The sequence below is a fragment of the Natator depressus genome, chromosome 6 (genome assembly GCF_965152275.1).
Source record: "Natator depressus isolate rNatDep1 chromosome 6, rNatDep2.hap1, whole genome shotgun sequence".
In the NCBI taxonomy this organism is placed as follows: Eukaryota; Metazoa; Chordata; order Testudines; family Cheloniidae; genus Natator; species Natator depressus.
In genome coordinates, this window is record NC_134239.1 from 88,135,312 (window position 1) to 88,144,801 (window position 9,490).

Consider the following 9,490-nt stretch of genomic DNA (forward strand, 5'->3'; position numbering starts at 1 on the left):
GAGAGAGAGAATGTTACCCCAATGAAAAATAAAATAATAGGCAATGTGCATGAAGAAACAACGATATCTGGCATAGCCATGGAATCAAATTTGAAGGGAACAGTTTCTTTTGTTAAAATGATTTACTGAACAGAGATAGGAAATGGCAACTCATTACCAGAGGAGCACTATTTCAGACACTATACATGAAGTTTTAAACAAAAAAAGGGGTAAATAGCGAGATGGCAAAGTTTGCAGATGATACAAAATTACTCAAGAGAGTTAAGTCCAAAGGGACCTCACAAAACTGGGAGACTGAACAACAAAACGGCAGATGGAATTCAATGCTGATAAATGCAAAATAATGCACAATGGAAAATGTAATCCCAACTATACATGTAAAATGATGGGGTCTAAAGTATCTGTTTCCACTCAAGAAAGAGACTTTGGAGTCATTGTGGATAATTCTCTGAAAACATATGTTCATTGTGTAGCAACAGTCAAAAAGATAACAAAATGTTAAGAACCATTAGGAAAGGGATCGATCATAATACACTATATAAATCCATGGGACACCCACACCTTGAATAGTGTCTGCAGTTCTGGTTGTGTGCAGTCCCATCTCAAAAAAGATACATTAGAATTGGAAAAGGTACAGAAAAGGGCAACAAAAATTAGAGGTATGCAACAGCTTCCATCTGAGGAGAGATTTAAAAGACTGGGATTGTTCAGTTTGGAAAAGAGATGACGGGGGGGGGAGGGGATATGATAGAGGTCTGTAAAATCATGAATAAGGCTGCGAATCATTCACAGAGGTCACAGCTTCCGTGACTTTCCGCAACCTCCGTGAATTTTGCAGCACTGGTACACCTGACCCCAGGACCACCCCAACAGCTGGGCAAGCCCAGGGGCCAGCCACACCGGCCACTACTCTGGCAGCCCCAGGCTGCTGGTCCCGGCACTGCCCTGGAGCAGCAGTCTGGGACCCGTGGTGGTGGCAGCAGGGCCCTGGCCGCTCCCCACCCGGAGCAGCAGTGGGGCCACGTGCCGCGGCGCCCCCCCCCCCCCCGACCAGCGGCAGCAGCAGGGGGGCCCTGGCCGCCCCCCACCCAGAGCGGCAGTGGGGCCATGGGTCACTCGCTCGCCCAGAAGTTACAGGGGGCCCCAGGCTGCCCCCGCCCTCTCCAACGGCAGGGGGACCCAGGCTGCTCCCCCCCCTCCCCGCAACAACAGGAGGCCCTGGGCCACCCCCAGCTGCAGGGGTGCCCCAGGCTGCCCCCTCAGCAAAAGCGTCACCCTGTGCTGCCCCCACCCCAGCAGCAGTCTTCAGGAGCGCCCTCCTCCCAGCACGTAAGATTTAGTCACAGGTATTTTTAGTAAAAATCACGGACAGGTCACTGGGCCCTGACTTTTTGTTTATTGCCCATGACATGTCCATGACTTTTACTAAAATACCTGTGACTAAAATGTAGCCTTAATCATGAATGGGGTGGAGAAAGTGAATAGGGAAGTGGTATTTACCCTTTCATGTAACATAAGACCCAGGGGTCACCTGATGAAGTTAATAGGCAGTAGGTTCAAAACAAAAGGAAGTACTTCTTCAGACAATGCACAACCTGTGGCACTCATTGCTAGGGGATGTTGTGAAGGCCAAAACTATAACTGAGGTTCAGAAAAGAATTAGATAAGTTAATGGAGAATATGTTCATCAATGGCTATTAGCCAAGATGGTCAGGGACACAACCCCATACTCTGGATGTCCCTGAGCCTCTTACTGCCAGATGCTTGGACTTGACAACAGGGGTGGATCACTCAATAATTGCCCTGTTCTGTTCATTCCCTCTGAAACATTTGACATTGGCCATTGTCGGAAGGCAGGATACTGGGCTAGAAGGACCACTGGTCTGACCAGTATGGCCATTCTTGTGTTCTAATGTAAAAATAGCCCACCAACTCCAACTCTACTCAAGACACAAGTAAAAATCTGAAATTAAGAGAAAGTATTTCAAAGCTAACTCCCTTTTTCTGTATGGTATCTTTTAAAGTCTTATTTCCCCTTCATTTTTCCCCTACTTTGAAGTACAGTAGCTCCATTTAGTCTTATTTTTATCCCCTTATTACTTGGTTATGTGCTCTACAAAGGGCAATGTACGCAAACTCTGTATGGTGACTCATAAAAATGAAGAGCATGCATGTATACAAAGCCCCATAATGTGCAACGAGTTAAATGCAGTTGCATTTCTAAGATAACATATGCTTCTTGTTTAGATTTAGGAAATATTTTCATGCTAAATTTTCCCCCCTTTCTTTCCATCCTTTTCTTCCAAGACCTGACTTGGTTTATGTATCACAGTTTAAGTTACCAAAATAGGATACAGCTTGTTAAGATATGGGTTTTGCAGTTATACATACAACTTTCTCACTAAAACAAAGACATTCTGCTAGACTTGGAGGGCTTAATTCGGTAAATTTGCTCATGTGAATTACCCTTGCCCATGTAAGTAATCTCATTGGGATTTGAGGACACTTAGCACTTTCTAGTATCTTGCCCTTAGTATGTACCAAATATGTTTGTTATACTTCACAAAGATATCCCATAATTGTACAGTTTTAAAATATATGCTGTTAAGTAATCATTCTGGAAACAGCTGTTAGTTTGCTGATTGATGCAAAACAAGCAATGAAATGTTTTTTTTCAACACAGATTCATTCTTTTAATATCCCCTCCTTTATTACAGCACTTGCAAATACCTTTAAATATTTCTAAACCTCTCTAATTTATTTCAAAATAAAACCTACTCAACTGATGTAGAACATCTGAACACCACCGATACCCTAGAGATAAACATCTTGTTTTTTCTAAGGGTCCCAGTGGGGCAGCAGTCATATTTCAATACCATAAAAACAATATAATGTAGTACATACTCATTCTAAAATAAAATTAAACTGGTAAGCTTGAAACTGTAGTAATCACGCTTTAATCAGCTTATTAGGTCATTATTAACTTTATTTATTTGGTTATTTTCTTTCTAATTTTTACCCCAAAAGAAAAAAATCAGACAAATGTGTTCCAATTCCAAAATGTTTAAATTAGGGGAGACAGTTGGCACAGATCAGAATTAACTGTAAATTGTCAAAATGACAGAATTTAACCAGACAGTAATAAATGATCAGCAGCAGCTTCATTAATTCCTCACTTTTCTGTGACTTTCTTCTTGAACACAGCAGTACTCCAGACCTGCTTCCCAAGTCCCCTCCATTAAGGACTGATTTTAAGAGTAGAGTAAGTTATATGCCATCTCAGGAGGGGAAAACTTTTGCTGCATATGGGCTTACCTACAAGCAGTTTTTGTACTGCTGTGACTCTAGCTATTTAGGAGCTGCTATGGTCCCTCCAATCCCCTAGTGTGGGCACAGCAATACCAATAAAGGGTGCTTATATCTGATTTCTGAAAAATTTCGGATATAAGCTATACTAGTGGTTCTCAATCTACGGCCCATAGGCTGCTTGCGGCCCATGTGATATCCTCAGGGCCATACAGGTAGTATTGAATGCGGCCCACAATAGTAAATAGGTTGAGAACTACCGAGCTATACCAATATAAGCACCTTTATACTAGTTAATATAATCACATCTACACTAGAGGTTTGTACCACTTTAACTATTCTTTGCTGTGTCAGTAAGACAGCTCTCCTCCTCAGTATAACTGAGCATCTCCTCTTATACCGCTGATCCCACCCAGTCCTGCAGAGCAGGCCAGAGTATAGCATATTAGCAAACTGGCAGACTGCTGTTCTTGAATGGCCAGTATCCCAAATTCCAGCCAAGTGAGCTGTAGCTCACGAAAGCTCATGCTCAAATAAATTGGTTAGTCTCTAAGGTGCCACAAGTACTCCTTTTCTTTTAGCCACAGGAGGGGGCTCTGACACCGCTGAGCCTGAAGCACAGGCACTTGGGGGGAGGGGATCTTGCGATGGGCTCCCTACACGCATACCCCAGCCCATAGCATAGGGGTGACAGGACTTTAACTCCTTACACCTCCCAAACCTCAGGCACTGGGGGTGGACTCCCCACATTCCCCCCCATCCACTAACAAGTTGGGGAGAGCTCCCTGCACCACTCCCCTCAACCCAGAGACAACTGTACCCACCCTCCAACCCACAGACAACTGGGGTGGGGGGCTCCCTGCACCCACTCACACACCCACGCTCCAACCCACAGACAACTGGGGTGGGGGGCTCCCTGCACCACCACCCCACAGACAACTGGGGTGGGGGACGTACTGAGAACTGGGATTGGGGTCTCCCTGCACCACATACAAGCCGCGGGCACCGGGGTTCTCCCTGAAGACCCCCCGCCCCATCCACAGGCAGCAGGGGAGGGCTCCCTGCAACACACACAGCCCCAGGGCAGGGGCGCTGGGGGATTCTAGCGCCCTGCACCCCCAAACCGGGGTGCTGGGCTCCCGCGTCACCTTGCTGCCCAGCTCCCCCCCTCCGCGCAGAGTTGTTATTCAGCTGCCGGGCCTCAGCCCCAGCCCCACTCACCTGCCAGCGTCCCAGCCCCAGCCTGACTCACTCACTCACTGAACCCAGCAGCCCCGCGCTGCCGACGCGACAACATGGCTGATGGGAGAGTCCGTGCCACGTCAAGGGGCAGAGAGCGCGGCCGGGGCCGGGGCTGCGCCCGCCCCGCCGTGGGGTCTCCGCGGGGAGGAGAGCAGGCACCCCCGCCCATGGCTCCCCCTGCCGATCCGCCCCCGCGCTGCAGGCAGAGCGTCCCGGGGCAGCTGGGGCAGAACTGACTCCCGTGGTGTACGAATGTGTCTGGCCGAACCTCAGGGGAGCCCCGAGGCAGCCGCCGAACCACCCTGTCCTGCCGCGGGTGCTGCCGCCTAGCACAGGGCTTCTGACATCCTGCTCCGGGGTTTTGCTACAGCCGGGCATGAGGGACTCCATGCCCCCACACCCCTAACGCCCAGACAACTGGGCATGGGGGACTCCCTGCATCCACACCCCCAAACCAAAACCAACTGGGTGTGGGGTACTCCCTACACCAAAATCCCCAACCCACAGACAGGAGGGCATGGGGGAGTCCCTGCACCCACACCCCTGATCCACAGACAACTGGGCAAGGGGGACTCCCCTCACCCATACCTCACAGACAACTGGGTGAGGGGGACCCCTTGCACCACACTCCAACCTACAGACAACTAGGGTGCAGGGACTCTCTGCCATCCTTCTGCTATATACAAAGGTTCTCTAGTGTTTCTCCCACGTACATGGCATCTGCCATCCTTCTGCTACACACCAAGGTTCTGATGTGGCACTGCCATTGATTTAAATGAGCTTTGGATCAGGACCTAAGTGAGTTACAAATCCTCTGAACCCCTGCTGTATTATTCACTACACAATGTCCATTCTGTCTAGGAAGGGCCCAAATGTGCTGTCATTTGCACTTGTGTAAATTTGGGTTTACTGAAGATTTACCCTGTAATTACCAATAGAATTTGGCCAGAAATTAAGGACAGATTCTCAGGACCCTTGTCCCATTCAGTACATACTGCTGACTCATTCAGGCCCCAGTCCATGAAAACACTTTAGCATAGGCCTAGCTGAGCATGTGAGTAGTCTCACGTAGCTTCGCTGGTTCAGGAAGGGCTTTGTTGCACACTGCATGAGGCAGAGGTCCTGTGAGAAAAATATATATATTTAAGAAATTAAATCTCTTAATTGTGCTGAATACACTATTAATGTTAGATTTTTTTGATTTTTTTTTTCAGGGAGGAGGAAGGTTGTCAATTGCTTGGCTTGAATCCACCTTTTGTAGACTTTTATCACTTGTAATATCTGGAAGCTCTTCATAATTAGTCATTTCTAATTATTTTCCCAACTTTATTTGTTGTATGTTTTTGGGGTTTTCTTATTGTTTTAGAATTTCTAATTCTAAATCTTTGTGTACAATGTTGGTATCACTCTCAAAATAGTTGAAAATTATTTTTTGATCAACAACCACCAGAGGGAGCTTTTACCTTTCTTTACTTTTTCAACTTAGCTAACTATGATGTTCTATTGTAATATTTCTACCACAGATTTGATTATATTTATATGGTTAGATGGTATTGTGAAACCATTACATCACCCTTTATTTATTTTTATATACATACACACATGGTGTGTGTGTGTACATATATGTATTTGTATAAATTTTTGTTCTCAGTACTGTTTTTTCTACTCTATGGTCCGTTTCAGGTAAACTCTTTGTACGGAGAAGACAGCTAGAACATTCCCAGGTTCCACAAATTCACTTTTCATGTTGCCTATCTTTTAGGATTTGTACTTAATAGGTGTTTTGGGTGCTTTTTATTCTGTAAGGTGATATGAATGTTTTCTCAGAATTGCTTTTTGTCACTGATTTCAAAATTACTCTCTTTATGATTTGTTTAGGCTGCTTGTCTGTTGTGTAAAAGCAATATTCCTTTTGTTATTTCTAAAAGTATAATAAATTATGTAAAGAAAGAATACAGAGTTTCCCCATTGAGATCACTAATTAATCCATGTTCCAAATATCAGTGCTTAGTTTCCAAAAATAATCTGCTTTATTTCTTCCAGGCACAATTATTTTTTCTTGTTACAGTTTACCAAAATAAATTTAAAACAGAATACCTAGTTGTTATTTTAAATTGGCAAGACTGTATTATTTTAGTTTTCGTAACTAAACTTTGCATAAGCTTGTATGTGCTATATTTCAATAGATTATTTTATTTCATAAATCTAACTGTCACCCCTTAGTTATGAGAGAAACAAGATGGATGAGGTAATATCTTTTATTGGACCAACTTCTTCTGGTGGAAGAGACAAGCAAACACTTCAAATCTCTTACTTATTTCAGAGTGATGATACCAGATAGCTTGTATATATATTTTAATGAAACTTCTGTGTTATGCATTTGTTAATTTTACCCTATGAATTACTATAGTTTATTTAAAACATACAATGTTTAACGATTTAAAATATTTGTATATAGGAATGGAAGTGTATGTTAATAATCATATATAATAATAGGGTGACCAGATGTCCCATTTTAAAGGGACAGTCACTTTTTTGGGACTTTTTCTTATATAGGCACCTATTATCCCTCACCCCCTGTCCCTTTTCACAGTTGCTATCTGGTAACCCTATAGAATAATAATGAAATGGTAGAGGGGACCAAAGGTGCTCACTTTCTGATTTCCTGGGGGATGCTCAACCCCCAACTCCACCCCAGGCCCCGCTCCCACTCCACCCTTCCCCCAAGGCCCTATCCCTGCCCCGCTTCTTCCCACCCCCACTCTACCCCCACTCTGCCTCTTCTGGCCCCTTCTGCCCCCTCCCCTGAACGCAGCCTACTCTCGCTCTGCTTCTTTCTGCTCCCAATCCTCCCGCTCCTGCCCCCAGCACCTCCTGCCCTCCACTGAACATCTGATCCTTGACAGGCAGGAGGTGCTGGGGAGGAGGAGCTGATTGGCTGGGCCCCGGAGCACCCACGGAGTCAGCGCCTATGGAGGGGACATCAGAAGTGGTCACCTAAGTATTTAGGTGTATTTTAACCATTATAGTAACCATTATATTCAAGGAGATACCTAATAAAGCAGGATATTATTACACTTTTCATTTCTTCATATGACTGTCCCTGATTATGTTCCCAAATGAATTTGTTTAAATGCAAATTTTCCAAAATACTTTCGCAAGTAACAATAACTTTTACCCCTCAATGTATCAGAGTTTTTGTTTAGGCTACAAGCTACTGTATCAGTTTTTGTTTTCTTCAAAAACAAAATTCTTACGGTAATTCAGTTTGCAAAGCAATGTTACCATGCCAGAACGATTTTAACCAACAACTCCGAGAAAGAGGATTAAAATGTCCTGGACAAAGCAGTAACTGTAGTCTTTTCTGAGGAATCTTATTGGTTTTGGGAGGCTAAACACTTATCATCTCTCTTGCACTTTTTCTCACAGAATCTGAAAATATATGTCACATGGTAATAACCATCTAGTATCAGTGAATCAATTATGAGTGACTATAACATCATTACATCCATTATTTGTATTTTAACTGTGGTTATGATGAAATTCTACACAATTACTATCTTTACTGCTATTCACCAGTCATCTTATGTTCTGAATGACCAGGCTGGCTTCATGACTTAAGGGGCTTGCAGACAAAAGCAGGGTCCCACACTGCCTGAACGGAGAGATTCTGAGTTCCGCTACACACACTCTGATCACACTGTCAGTTGGAGAAAATATTGAACTGTGAGTTGAGGGTATCCAGACTCTCTGTCCTGCAAAAAAAGGCTGGAGCCCCAAATAGTCCCTTGGCAGGTGCTGTTAAAGCAGATGGAAAAACTCCCTCAATATTATGGTGCCCAAAGAAAGGCTGTAAAGGGAACAGAAATGAGGGTCAAGGACAGAGCCCTGGAGTACCCCTGTAGACAGCAGCAGAGAGCTAACTATGAAGAAAGAAAGAAAGAAAGAAAGAAAGAAAGAAAGAAAGAAAGAAAGAAAGAAAGAAAGAAAGAAAGAAAGAAAGAAAGAAAGAAAGAAAATCAGGAGCATACAATATAGTGAAAGCCCAGTGAGGATAAGAGGTATAAAATATTTTTGTTACCAATCATTGTAAGAATAAATATTTAATTTTATAAAGGCCCAGTCCCACATTTCTTGTGCCCCAAAGAGCCCTTCAGGAAGGTGCACAGATTTTGTGGTGGCGGGGACCTCAATGGGAAGCAAAAATACCTGGATGGACACATAGATACATATATGGAATGGATAAACAGGTCAAAAAACAAGCAATCACCGTAATCAGAAAATCTCTTTTCTGTTATCCCATGGTGTTACAATATATGGTAATTCTACTTTATTTTTCTTACCTTATTGCAATATGTTACAGATTCGTGTGTTAGATTTTGAATCATCAGTTCACATCAACAGGTGGCAACTCACCTCTTCTTCAAGAAATTACTCCTTTGTAACTCCTAGGCAGTTGATAAGGAGAAAGACTATTCAGCTCTGACTGTTTTCTCTTCTTCATTCTCTGAATCATATTTAGCTCTGCCAGATATTGCAGGAATTCCATTGTTAAGTCTTGGTTCTTGATAGTCCTAGGAAAACCATCAGTTTTTCCTGTAACAGTCAATTTAAAAGTAAGTAATTAGTTCAAAGTATGTTATTCAGCTTCAAAAAGCAGCATTAGAAATGTTCAGGAAAAAAACATCTAGATAATTAAAAAGTAATGTACATTTAAACTTGCTGCATCAAAATCCCTGATTTTCTCTTTTTATAATATGTCTTCACACCAGATAAAATCATAGATCCTAAAATCTGAATATTTTCAAGAAATCCATTTATATATTGACAAAGTTAAGGTTTTACCTTTAGCACTGTGTCAAACTCTCCTGAAATGCCAACGTAGTTTTGATTAAGCAGGTCTTATTTCAAGTGATGTTCACACTTGTCACTTGCACTAATA

The 9,490-nt window shown here is 43.3% G+C and overlaps 1 protein-coding gene across 1 annotated transcript in view; it reads right to left on the minus strand.

Annotated features, from left to right (window-relative positions):
* SEC23A (SEC23 homolog A, COPII coat complex component) overlaps positions 1-4,690 on the minus strand; it is a 50,422-nt gene extending 45,732 nt beyond the window's left edge. The window contains exon 1 of the mRNA XM_074957105.1: positions 4,528-4,690. The gene's annotated coding sequence lies outside the window, so the exon portion shown is untranslated. The remainder of the gene's footprint in view (positions 1-4,527) is intronic.
* Between the last annotated feature and the right edge of the window lie 4,800 nt (positions 4,691-9,490).